We start from the raw sequence: 13839 nt of genomic DNA, 5'->3' as shown, positions 1-13839 counted from the left end.
ACATTTTGGGGTGTAGTGCAGAACCAGCATTTGTTACTGCAGTATTTCACATCTTCTGTGGAGCTCCATTTGTCTGCTTAGACAGCAAGCTGGATTCTTAGGTTCATGAGTTGATGGTACTCTTGCCAGTTACCTATACAGCAAGCTGGGATGTAACAGTTAAGAATCAATGTTACCACAGCCTAAATAAAATAAAATACAGTAGGAAGTAATGCTTAAATTAACATCTCAACCCAGACATGAACTAGCACGTGCTACTGGGTAGCTCTCTCCCTTCCTTCCACAGTCACGTTTCTTAGTCTGCTCTTCACACATTTCATTTTGCAGATGATTACCATATGGATTACCCTAATTGAGAAGCAGTTCTCCTGCTTTTCACGTTCCATTCATTCCATACATTTATTTTAATTTCATGTTAATCCAAATAGACATACCACAAGAATCAATCCCAAGAAAGTTTGTAAAGGGAAAATGAAAGCTTTCCTCTATCCCCATGATTTCCAGCTAGGCAAACAGTTCTCAGCCACCAGTTTTTAGTGTGACAAATACAAATGATTTGTATATAACAAAACGCAATCCATTAGAGAGAAAAAGAGACAAGAAAAGAATTATCTGAAGTATATGAATAAATCATTCTTTTGAATGTGTTTACGAATGCAGTGTTTTACAATTTCAAAAACAATTCTCTGAAGCTGTACTGAAGTATGTTTGCTTCCAGGAGTGATCTCTGCGTATCTTTCAGGAGCACCACAGTGTGTTTTGTTGGAGGGAACGCTGTCAAGTTTAGACATGCAGGACTGGAGGCTTACAACCAACCATTTTTGTCCAGTAGGAGCATGCAGTGCATACTGATGCTCAAGGAAGGAACAATTTCCCATAATTAATTAGAACCTTATCAGCCTTTGTTGCATTTGCTTAACTGTGGTCAACAGCAATGTTGATTTTACAAGTTAATTGAGTGTTAAGAAAAAGCCTATAAATGTGAGGTTTAGATATACTTCAGAGCTGCTGAAAAGCACGAGAAGCAAGCAAAAAAATTATAAAAATAAGATAGAGGAGCTTTGCTAAGAAAAAAATATATCAGCTTTCGTTAGGTCAATTGCTTAAGCTCAGTCTTTTCACTAGATGTGTGCTGAAAAGTGAATGTAGAGGTAAGCAGAATTTTTCATTCTTTATTTGGACAAAACAGATTTATGTTTCACTTGCTTCACGAACAAAGATGCCACACAAGGCATTTTCTTCATTTTTATTTTGATGCCTTTATGTGCCAAAACTATATACAGTTTTTCTCTTCGCAAAGTTCCCAAAGTCCAACATAATAAGCAACAAAGCAGGTTATTTCTGATTAGATATTAACCTTGGATTATGATCGTGGCCTATTAAGGACTATGATTATAAGCAGAATTTGGCCTGGATATTTGGGTGAGGTATCTCCAAGCAAAACAGTAGCAATGACTTACATATATAACATATACTATATATATAGCTATATTCAATAAGCACCATATTTCATATATTTAGTAAGTCCAGTATTTAAATAAAAAGATACATCAAGCTGCCTTAGAAGCACAGAACAAGGATTGTGCCCTGAGCAGTACACGAGTGTTACGTCCGATTTCCAGTTGCTGTTTCATTGGCAGTGTTGGCTGAGGCTGTCAGTGAAATCTAAGTATACCAAAATAGATATCACTGAGCTTTAACCTCAATATTTCAGGGGTTCTAAGATGATAAAATGCGGTAATTAGATAGATTACTATGACCACTAGAGAAATGCCCAAAAAGACTTACTCAAAGTAAGCGCAGCTCCACCTAGTTAAATATACAGTCAAAAGACCAGAAATGGGGAAAAAATCACTGAGCAGAAATTACAGTTTTGCTCCTTACTCAAAAGAGGAAGCAATTCTTCTAAGTAAAAACAGGAATTTTAGTAAATCTATTCCTTTTCTTCATGTGAAAAGTACTAGGAGTATCATGAAGAATCATCATCAAGGAACTTTGATGACTTAAGTTTTTACATATGGCCTAAGCCCATCTCAGAGTCACAACAAAACTGCCCCAAAGTGACCATAATTCACTGACAATCTAGACATTCCAGTAACAAATTTCTTTTCAGACAGAGAGAAGAACTCAAACACTTTGAAATCTTGAGGATAGTCTCTAACAGTCTCTGTAAGGGCTGGCAGGGGTGGAACCAAGGTCCATCCGAAACCACTACAGTCACCTCCTTTATCCTCACGCGAATGCAAAGCAGTACAAGCTGCAACTGAACACATGAGTGCCACACAGCAATTTGAAACAGCCTCAGTGTGGACTGTTTATTCTACTAACCTTCAAAAATGCCGAGTCTTTGACCCTTTGAAGGTAACCTGCATTTGTTTCAAAAGCAAGCCTTAAACATTCAAAATGTGTTACGTGCTCCAAAAGGCCTTTCCTCTGCTTATATCCTCTGGATTTTCTCCCCATAAGTGAATTATTATTCCTAAACCTCCCCTGCAGTCTACGCATCCCAAGCTCTTCAAGAGTCACTTAAATCATATGGGATAATTTGCAAACACAGACACATTTTCACTGTCCGGGAGAGCAGTTCGTAGAATGAAAACCATTTCCTCACATATGACTGTATTTTCCAGAGACCGATTCAATCTGAAAGTTCTTCTGTGACAGAGAGCACATGCTGTCTATAGGATGAATTCACCCAGCTGCCATTTCCAAGCTGGAATTTCCCCTCTGTTTCAAAGTCATTAAACTTCCTGGTGCTCTGTGGAAAACAGGTATGTTTTACAAAATTCCTTTGCTAAGTCTCTGCACCTCACCTGTCCAGCAAGATATTTTGCCAGGACATTCATCATACCAAGAAATATGCTTCAGAGACCCAGAGCTAAAGCAGATGACATCTTTTCCCTCCAGCTTACTCACAAGAGGTTGGTATGCTTCCAGCATGACTGGAATCAGGTAACCATCGCTTTAAAACTGATTAATTGCAGTGACTAATTCTGGATTTGCCATGTTATATTTTTTCCCTCCAACAATAAACCTATGCCAGCTCTTAAGGCACAGCCTATTTCTTGAGTGGGTTCATTTCTGAGGTAACCTATCAACCAATGCTCCTGCAGGGATCACCAGCTACAGAGAGACCAAGTGCTCAGCATCTGAAAGGAATCAATTTACCTAAATATTCTGTACATAGCACACACACACACACACACACACACACCAAATAGTAATTTTAAAAACCCACTTACTTTACCACTACCGCAATATGAATATTTTTGAAATTCTAAAAGCATTATTTAGGGGAACAAAATGAACCTGACAAATCTGGAAAAACTCAAAAATACAAGAATGGGCAGCAGATCTTGAGGAATAATTACTATTTTGGGGAAAAAAGTACATTTTAAAAAATTCTGATACTCACAACCCTGAAACACGTCCGTAAAATAAATGTGTTAAAGGGTTGCAAGTATGTTACTGACGTTCACGAAATATCTTGCAATTTATTTCAGAGATTTAATTACACCCTTCATCCTTACTCTCCTATTAGAAGATCTTCGGGTTAGTATTAATTTGGATTCTATTGCAACACAAATTAATACAACTGAGAAAAATTTATTAGCCCTTTAAATAACAAACTGATAATGTGTCCAGGCAGTATATACTTAAAAAGAAGAAAAAGACATACAATTAAAATCTGAACTACAATTACTTTGCATTTCAGAAAGTTAAAAGTAGCCTGAAGCAAGATTATTTCAAAGGAAAAATCTGGACAGTAGCTTTGCTCCAAGCAAATGTCTGAGAGAGTATTTAACAGAAAATAAATAAATGAATAAATAAGCAGAAATCATAAATCATACAAGGACAAGGCAAAAAGGTCAAAGAAAAGGAAATGAGTTTATGCCTAGGTTATTGCAAATTTGCATACACTAAGCTCCTAAGGAAACTTGCAAAGGTAGTATTAAGAACATAGTATTGAACTGGATAGTTCAAATAGTCTTTTTTTTAATGTTATATTGTGCGTGTGAATTTCCAAGTAGATTTCCCACCCCACTGTGCAAAGAAACACAATTTAAATTCCAAATAATTGCACTAAACATGGAGAACCTGTTTTTGTTCACAGAATAATTTTTAATAGACTAAATATATAGTCTGCAGATAAATAGGAATGCAATAAAGCATAAGATTGACCAACATCTTTAAGAAATCCACACAGCTTAAACTCCCAGGATTCTTTTACAGTGAAACTGCAGAATATAGCTGTGTTTCCTGACGTGTAGAAAAGCTGTACAGAATCTAAGATTTCTAAAAATAATTCAGAAGTTAGGCCGAATTTCTAACTTTATCTGGTTTTATTCTAAAGAACAAATCCAGTATTGGTATTGAATCTCTGAAGATTCAGTAGGTTGAAATTCCCAGAAAGGTTTTCCATTGGCAACTACTTCACCACCCATTCTTGCACTGACTCCTGAGTCAGATAAACTCTTCAAAACAAACAAAAAACAGAACAAAATAACAGCAGCATCAAGCATATCATACTACATACCCACAACAGATGTAATATAGTACTGCAGACAAAAGCAACTAAAGTACTGAAGTTATCACAGAACACAATTAGAAAAAACTAGGTGAATAGATCAGTATTCTTAAGTGAAAAACAAAAATATGTTTGTATTTATAGGCATAATTTAATGGACTTACAGTATGTACATATAGTTCAGCTATGCACCATGATCCAGTGTCACTGGCAGATTCTTAATAGGCTTTGTTCATTACTAAATCATAGTTATATAAAGGCTTGCCAGGATTTTAAAGAATAAATTCTTTTTATTGGTTGGAAACATGGATCTCAGTGTCCTTAAAAAAAAAAAAAAAAAAAAAGTATAAAAGTAAAAAGTATAACATTTCATTTCATAACATTTTGATAACAAGTGGTACACTTAGAAATGAAGCCCCACAAGCTTTCCCTCACAAGAACAGGTGACCCCACGGCTCAGACAAGCCGTTCACAGTAGCCTATTTTTCTGGGTCTTTACCCACAACACCTGCCAGGCCTCCTTCCATTTCAGAGACCCTCCCTTGCCGCTGACTGACCAATGGCTTCAAAGCCGAGACGATTTTGAGTCACATCTGTGACCTTTAACGAAGACAAAAGAACGGGAGAATGGAACAGCATGGCAATCCAGGAACTTGCTTTCATGTGTTCCAATGAATATAAATACAGAGCAAAAAGAACGGCAAACACTGAGTGACAAAGGAGCCAGCATTTTGATTTTGCTGTTGCGGATGGTTTTGTTGCGTTGTTTGTTTGCTTAATTAAAGATTTCTGGAGCTCAAAGCCTAGCAAGTACTGCAAATAGAAGCCAAGCATTGCTACAGTCAAGTCAAGCAGCAAGTGGAAAGAGAAAACCTGAAGTCAGGGAACAAATGACAGTATTCTGTCTGTTTATTTCTTCCCCAGGCGCTGCTGAGATGTCCATATTCCTGACTTCTCCCAAGTCTGAGAAGCGAGTATTATTTCCAGGAAGAGACACGTTGTGAATTTAAAGCTCTGGGGCCCTGCTTGAACAGAGATGGAACAGTTGCCTTCTGGCAGGAATTAAAGCTGGTATGGAAATTTCCGAAAAGGAATTAAAGGATGGTCTGGAAACTGGCCAAAAGTAGATCAAAGTAACTTTAGCAGCATGAAGACACATACCAGAAGCACTTGAAAGGGGACTTCAAGGCAGACCACTAGGTTTAAGAAAGTATCTGTTGTTCGGACAGAAGTCTGCATGAACCAAAGGAAATGTAAATTATTGTTCTGAAATATTTAGCCCCCAGATATCCATACTGTTTTGTATAATTTCCACAGTCTTGGCCACATGTCAGACAGAACAGATGTATTTTAGATTCTGCCCAAATTTTGAACTAACATAATTGATCAGCATATCCTACTTCATCTTTAAGTGTTCTACGTTCCCGGAACTGAAGGTCAGGTTCAGGAAAACTTCAGCTACCTATGAGTTAAAACATATTAAAAACAGAGAAACAAAGGTATTCACCCACTCAAACATTTCTGTTCTCTTATTAGCTCTGTATTTAGTTTGCCTGCAATGAAGAAAGGCTCTCCTCTCTGAAACATAAGCTCCTACAACTTTCAAAATCATTTTCCACTCATATAGCAGGGGAAGCCAGAGGTCCTGGGATTGGCATGTTACACGATGGACATGTAACCGCTGAGCTGGGCCCTAAACAAGCCGGCGTTTTACTGAAACAAAACATAACAAGCAAGTAGCTCTTAACGCAGCCAGCCTCAAAAGAAGAAAGGGACCATCCCTTGCTGTGATCTGGGTAACCTCAGAGCTGAAAAGCGGTGCTGTGGGAATTCTGAATTGGATAAAAGTTTCAGGGAATTGTTAGATTACTGCTTTTAAAAGCTATCAGGATGAACGGGAGCTTTGCCTCCTCTCCTTTTCTGACCCGTGTGCTGCAACAGCACCATCAATAAACTCTGTTCATCCGCGACCTGCTGTAGGGAACCTGCTTTGGCAGGGGGGTTGGACTCGATGATCTCTGGAGGTCCCTTCCAACCCCTACAATTCTGTGATTCTGTGATCCTTCCATCAGTAAAAACAGCTTTTGAAAAATAAAATGAAGACACGTTGAGAAAATATTCCTGCGCTCCTTAGAAGGTTTTTAGTGGGCCACAGAACAAAGAAGAGAAAAAAAACCACAATTCTTGATATAACTTCATGAGAATCACAGCCTATAGGCTATAGCACAGGGCTTTCCCAAATGCCTTGAACAGGAAGGACCGGGCAGCTGGTGGAACACAACACTGCTTGGGATCCTGGAAATGTGCTCAACCTCTGCTAGGGGCAGGTCCACCCTCCACAGCCTCAATCAAGTGTTTGGATATCTTTCTTTGTCTCTCTCTGTCACACGCAGTAAGCCCTATCCATCAACCTTCTGTACAAATGAGATGCAGGTGTTAGCAATACTCCATTATGTCTTGCCTGGCAAACTCCTATAAGGATTCACTTAGATAATAAGAACTCAAATTCTGGAGTCAGAATTTCCAGACTGCATTGCTCAGTTTTGAGAAGAAAGCCTTCTCAGTTCCTTCCTGCTGTCATTTGGACTCTGTCATTGCGACAGAGCATATATTTTAGACATTTAAAAGACAAGCAAATTTGTTAGTGATAGCGCTCAAGTTAGAGCACTTCTAACACAGAAATTTACACTTGGAACACTAGCAAAATTCAGACAGTTTTTAGTCTTCAAATTTCACGAGATTTTGAAGTTACAAGAGGCATTACTACACTGAATTAGTCTAAGATTCATGAATGTATACACTTGTATGAACAAATTTATAAATGGAGATGTCTGGAGCTGATATGACTTAGCAAGGGAAATATGAATAGCTTGGAAATATTTGCAGCATTTCAGGAAAGAAAACAGCCAAAGTAGGTCTTTTTTAAATAAAACTGTAAATTCAACTTCTAACAATAATATGCCAGGCATAAGAATTGAATTCAATCACTAAAACATGAAACAAAGGCACAGCTTCCTGTGCTAACCTCAATATAACTACATCTATTAAGTCCCATCTGTAATAACCAGGCTGGTGTTTGCTTTGTGGAGTCTGAATTGCTAATTCCTCCCATTTACAACAACTTCTTGGCTTTCAGGAACAAAAATCGTTTTCTGTCTAAATATACTTACACTTAACAATCAGAAATGAATCCCTATGTAAACAAGGTCCATGTTGGCAATCATCTTTGTTAGTATTTATTAATGGGGCAGAAGCACTGCAGCTTTCCACATTCAGATTTAATACTGCTGTTTCTGCTGTTACTCTGGTACATCCAGGATAACAGTCAAACATTTTTCCAATACCTTTGTAGCCCGTGTTTCCCCCTTTCCTTCTATTGTGCTCATATAACATTAAAGCCTTATAAAAACACGGTTTTATGGTAAGGATCACTACTAAGTATGTCTTTGCAACACTGAGACATTGACATTTCTGGTGCACATGTAACAGCTGACAGAAACTAGGGGGTTCTGGTGACAGATGGCAGCTTTATCCCTGCACGAGTCAGCACTGCTCACTGAAACCTTTGCTCCCAGAAGGCAGGTGTGATGCTTCCTTCTCTGCTAGCAAGGGACAAATTAAAAAACTGGCCACCATTCTGGCACAATGAGAGAGGTTGCAGAACCTCCCTCCTTGCAGTCTTCAGAAGCCATCTGGACCTGGACAACTTGCTCTGGGTGTCCCTACTGGATCAGGGTTGGAGCAGATGGGCACAGAGGTCTCTGCCAACCTCAGCCATTCTGTGGTCTGTGACTTTCTGAAGAAGCTGGATTCAGGCTGCCAGGCTGACCAGTGCCTTTCCCAGTCCTGTCCTCCTCTCTGCTGACACTCCCCTTGCCATAGCAATAGGTTTCCAAGGCAGAGGAAAAAAAAGCAGGCAGCACATACTGCAGCGTTTCCTGAATAATGGACTGTGCCTCCACTATCTGCATGCACAAGTAGTTTCAAACTAAGCCCCAAACTCAAAATAACTTTGTTGGTTTGATGGCACAAAAAAGTACTAGAAATTCTCCCAATATTTCTACCTAACAAAACAAAACAAAAAAAAATTTAAAAAATCAAGATCAATACAACAACCAGGTGTTTTTACTCTGGACAAATCATATTCTGCATTCATTTCTGCAGGACACTTCAAAAAAAACTTTCGTTTGCAAATATTGTAAATCCTTGCAGACAGTCAAAGTTTTATTAGAGCAAGATCATTACTGCTTAGAGGTGCAACTGCTATCTATTTTTAATCTGGCGTTTTTATAAACTCCACAGTGTCACAAAAGATCTCTACTCTCTATGAACTGCTTTCTGAAACTAAGGGGAAGCTCAGAACCATGAAATCCAACAATTCAGTAAGCACACACCTAATCCTGAGAAGTAAAATCCTTACCCAAATAATTAATCCATTTTTTCAGAGAGCTTCAACTCATCATCAGCATGGGATAATCAGAAATGCAAGGACACTGCTTCTCACACCCAATGTATAAAGAAAGAAACCTTTGTTCCAGACAGACTTCCCAGTCTAGCAAACACTGGTGGACATAACAGAATGCAAGTCAGAGGGGACACACAGCACTCTACATTCAGGCTTTTACTGTCCCATCTCCCAGTGCTGAAACTTAAATAGTCATACTAATAGTTTCAAATTCCCATTTCAAGTGTAGCAACTGGTAGGAATAGACACACATGACAACAGTCAACGAGAAAACTTTCGTGAGTGCAACATATACACAAACACACATCACACAAATAAAATCACACTTCATATTGCTGGGTCTTCTTGGACACTGGCTATACATAATAGAATTATGGAGCAGATTTATAATTTATGAGAGTCCCACCACAATCACACTTTCCTGAAGACCAGCTAAATAGGGCAGATAAAAACAAATAGGCAAATAAACCTCTGGCACACATTTAACCCAGTCTTTCCCAACCAACCATGCAGCACTCTAGAAGAAAGAAGTGTGTGCGACCAAGATCTGCATGTTAAGCTCTACACACCATCCCTATCCCTGGAAATCACATATTTGTCAGTTGATGAGCAGAAATTATAAATGCCTTATGCTGAACTACTGGCCAAATTCCAGGCTTTCTTTATTTGAAAGAAAGACCCTCTGGCAGAGCTTAAAGAGTTGGCATCCGGTATTTGGGGACAAGGTGTTCGTTTTGACCTAAAATATACGCCTCTAAGCAATGCAAAGCACCACCTGTCCATACGGCCATTTCTTGATTCTTAGCATCAGGTGTTCCAGGAATTTCTTTTAGATGAGCAATAATTCACAGCTACCTATTTCAAAGACACCACATATGTGAATTCTACTTCGAGATTAAAAAGAGTATGCTTTGATTAAAGAGAATGTGCTTGACCTACTACTGCCATTCCAAACATGACTCCAGAACCCACAGATGACTTTATCTCCTGGTTACTGCAGTATTGCTGATGTACACGCACAACTGAAAGCTATCCAATCAAGGTACCTAAGTTTAAACACAGCTCGATGAGATCTTTGTGTGCTATGCTGGTAGCCTACTTTCCTCTGCACTGCCCAGTTCGCTGTGCATATTTGTTGCATTTTATTTACTAATTACTGTTACTGAATTTATTACTGAATTTTCCTCTTTAACATACAACAGTAGTGAAATAAATATATAAGAAATTATTAAATAAGGATATAAAAAGTCTGGTTTACAATTCTGATAACATTCCGGAAAGGTTTAAGGACTTGTGTCAACTTCTGCCATAAACGGAAACCACCAGAAGTTAATGGAACATAAGGTTTCATTGACTGGATAAAAGTTTAGAAATACATTACTGAAATTTGCAGACCAGCTCACTGTTTGAGACCTATCTTGATTCTGTTTGAAAAACGCCTTTAACATTTTAGATTATGGATAAAGAGCACCAATCTACTAAAAATCTTTTCTGCTTTTCTTTCTTTTTTTTTTTTTTTTTTCCTAGAACAGGGGATGGTATGGCTGACATTACAGCATCCAGTGCATCAGTAAGCAGCATTAACCTCAGACTTGGTGTAAATGGTCCCGTTTTGCTCTACCATCAACTACTTGCAATGCCTGGGTCACATCTACAACAAAAGCACCATGCGCCAGGAGAACAAAGGTGACACTTCATTAAGTTCTATTCAGATTTGAGCTGAACTAGAGAATAAAAATAATTCTCAGTCCTTGACTTTCCTCAGTACTTTGCTCTTAATTAAAACACACATGGATGTCATTGTATCACACACAGAAGTTTCTTTTTTTTTTTTTTTTTAAGTAGATACATAGGAAAGGCAGTGCTATATTTGCTGATACAGATTGCAAACCTCATCATATTAAAAATTCACAAAAGTTACTGAACTGTGTGACACGTTGTGCTGAAAAATATTATTATGAACTGAGTCTTTTGATGTGTATTTTTATAACTCGTATTGGCACTGCCCAGATACAGTCTGTTCTCATTTGCATTTAAGCAACAAAAATAAGAGGTAAAACAGTTCAACGGGGAAAGATTCCTGAGAAAAGGAATTCTAACAATACATAAAGTGGCTTTGGTAGGCTTTCTTTTCTTATTTTTGGTAAAAAATTGGGGAGCTTTTTACCAGAAATCAATAATAAAGTAACTAATAATAATTAAAAATAAAAAAGTAATCAACCACATCAATTACTAAAGGCAATTTGGTGTTAACCTGGGAACTACAGAAACAGTTGATCAAGAAAGCATCTCTGTATGACTGGAAGTGCACTTAAAACCCTTGCTTGTTTAATAACAAAAATCCCAACAGTACTTTCCTCTGATTCTTTCAGATAATTATTTCCTCTGCCATCTTTTCCCATCTAGTAAATACCTTGCCTTCTCGTAGCATATGCTCCTCTATACCAAGCCTTACTAAAGGAGAAGAAATAAACTGCAACTGAGAAGTCTTGAAGATCCAGAAACTAGTAACAAAGTAATTACACAACGCAAGCAGTACTGATTGATTACCTTTTTATGGATGTAATAAAACATACTCAGTTCTTTTTCTATTATAAAATATTCAGTGTTAGTGAATTCCGTTTCGCATTTCAAACTGATGTAAGAACCACATCTATTATTCTTTAAATATGTGATACATTGTTGAAATGTCTGTGGTCTGCGTTGAAAACAAAATATACTGCAAGGTACAGTTTTCTTTTCATAATGATGCATATGCTAAATCAACTGCTCCTGCAGTGAATGATGACACTTACTCTACCTGCACTGCGTTGTTTAGTTTTACATTATTCAATGCTTTTGAATTGTCAGTTTCAATTAGAAAGAAAACTGGCATAGATAGAGTAGAGCCTGCATAAATCCATATTTTGCTGGATTTTATCTCATATATACAACACACCGTTGACCTCCTGAACTTTAAGGTTTAGGTGTAATTGAATATATTACATATTGGAGTTATATGGTTAAATATACTATAAGTAACGCTATTTAATGTTTCTAGTCTGTACTTGTTAGTATCAAAAGTAGTTATGAATAAAGTGCATACAGCCTAAATTGCTGAAATCAAGCAGTTCTTTGTGCCACTCAGACACCTGTCAGACCCTGCTGTTGGGCTCCTGACAAAAGCCCTGTGCAGGTACCTGCTGCATCTTTTGCACTTGTAGAAGCAGCTTGGCTTGTTCATCCCTTAGCCAATATTCTAGATGCTTCCTTCCTTTTGTTGATGACACTGGACAGCAACTATCTGTAGATTTTATTTGGTTACTGAGTGGGAGATCATCTATTAATTATGTATGTGTGTAGAGAGCTGAAGTTGCTGCCAGTCTCTGAGGGCAGCCACCAAAACCATCCTTCTGGCATTAGACTTCTGCCTTTGCAGGGGGAAAGAGCTGCCACCCAGTTTAGTCACACTTGGAATCACTGCACAGGGTACACACGACACTGGTGAATAATTGTCCTTTGGAGGCCTAACATTAAGTGCAGCTCCTGAGCGAGTTAACCCCATGCCTTTTAAGCACAACCAGCAGTGTGGAACAGCATCAAGTGCTCTCTTAGGAGGAGCCAACAGTCAGACATTCATCACACCGGCCCCTTCCTTGAGCTCCAAGGTCTTGTGCAGAGGCAGTAACTACACTGACTCCTCCCTGCACTATGGGGATGCTGAGAGAAGCAAAACAAGAAACTCCGAAATCCCACTCTGGAGTCAGAACCATCCTAACATACCCCTGCCCATTTGGCAGATTAAGCAGCTGACCACTGGCTGAGGTGCCTCATCTGAACAAAGTGCTGCTCCACCATTGCTCATGCTAGAATGCAGCCTTAACTAAGTCCATGCTACACTGACCCAGGCTCCAGGTAGTACCAATGGTTGCCTTTCCCACATGCTGAACCATGCATCCAGCTGCAAGATGAAAAGATGGAACAGGAAAGCAAACAATTTGGTGCGACAGCTGTGCTCTTGCCCTGCCTCCTTTGCTTCTCCAAAGTGAGCTGCATGAATGAAGCTTATAAAGGCAGCAACGTCACTTGGATGGAAGTTACTAATCCAGGAACAGAAATAAAAGAATACAGTTGATTAGAGTTAGAATGAACAATAATTTTTAGGGTTGTTCTAAAGCATTCCAAATGAGTTTTGTAAAAAGATAAAAGCCATCAGTATTCACAAGACAAATCCTGAATTGCTGGAGATTAAGGTAGGAAGAGCTCCCTATGCACTTTTCTGAATAAGCTTGTTAACAGCTGGTCTAAGAAACAGGTGAACCAGCAACAGTGATGGGGAGCCTGAGCCAGCAGAGCCATACCTCTTCTCTGTGTTCTTCTGGTATTCTCTGGTAGTCAGCTCTTATTCAAATTACATTTGAGATATTTATGAAAGGCAGTTCATAAATAAATGTCTTCTTAGTGTACAAGAATGGATAATTTCCCTTAACACTGATTAATGAAGAACAGAGATACTAACTCGCCCATTTAAGTGGAGAAAAAAGGCTCCTAAATCTGTTTTCATTATCTACAGGGGATTTTACTTTAAAATCATTACCAAATAAAAAAAGTATCCTTTTTTCGTCCTCTATAATAAATGCTTTACATGGTTATGATTCAATATGTTTTACACTGCACTGGTAATTCTCATTATTTTTCAAATATCACATTTGAGAAGGTTAATACACCATTAACATGATTAACTTTATAATGGAAGTTAAGCCATATGGAACCAATCTGCACCATTTGGCCATATAAATGACTAAATAGTGAAGGTCAGCTTCTGCCTCACTGCACCTGTGCATCTTCCCCAGCTTCACTTGAAAGT

General features: G+C 38.4%; 1 protein-coding gene across 3 annotated transcripts in view; it reads right to left on the bottom strand.

The window, feature by feature from the left end:
* The window catches only part of PPP2R2C (protein phosphatase 2 regulatory subunit Bgamma), a 173992-nt gene that overhangs the window by 103764 nt on the left and 56389 nt on the right, over positions 1–13839 (bottom strand). The gene's annotated exons all lie outside the window — the stretch shown is intronic.

Source organism: Centrocercus urophasianus, unplaced genomic scaffold, assembly GCF_019232065.1.
Source record: "Centrocercus urophasianus isolate 14NV4802_14NV808 unplaced genomic scaffold, USGS_Curo_1.0 seq_13, whole genome shotgun sequence".
Taxonomy (NCBI): domain Eukaryota; kingdom Metazoa; phylum Chordata; class Aves; order Galliformes; family Phasianidae; genus Centrocercus; species Centrocercus urophasianus.
This window is presented reverse-complemented; position numbering and strand designations above follow the sequence as displayed.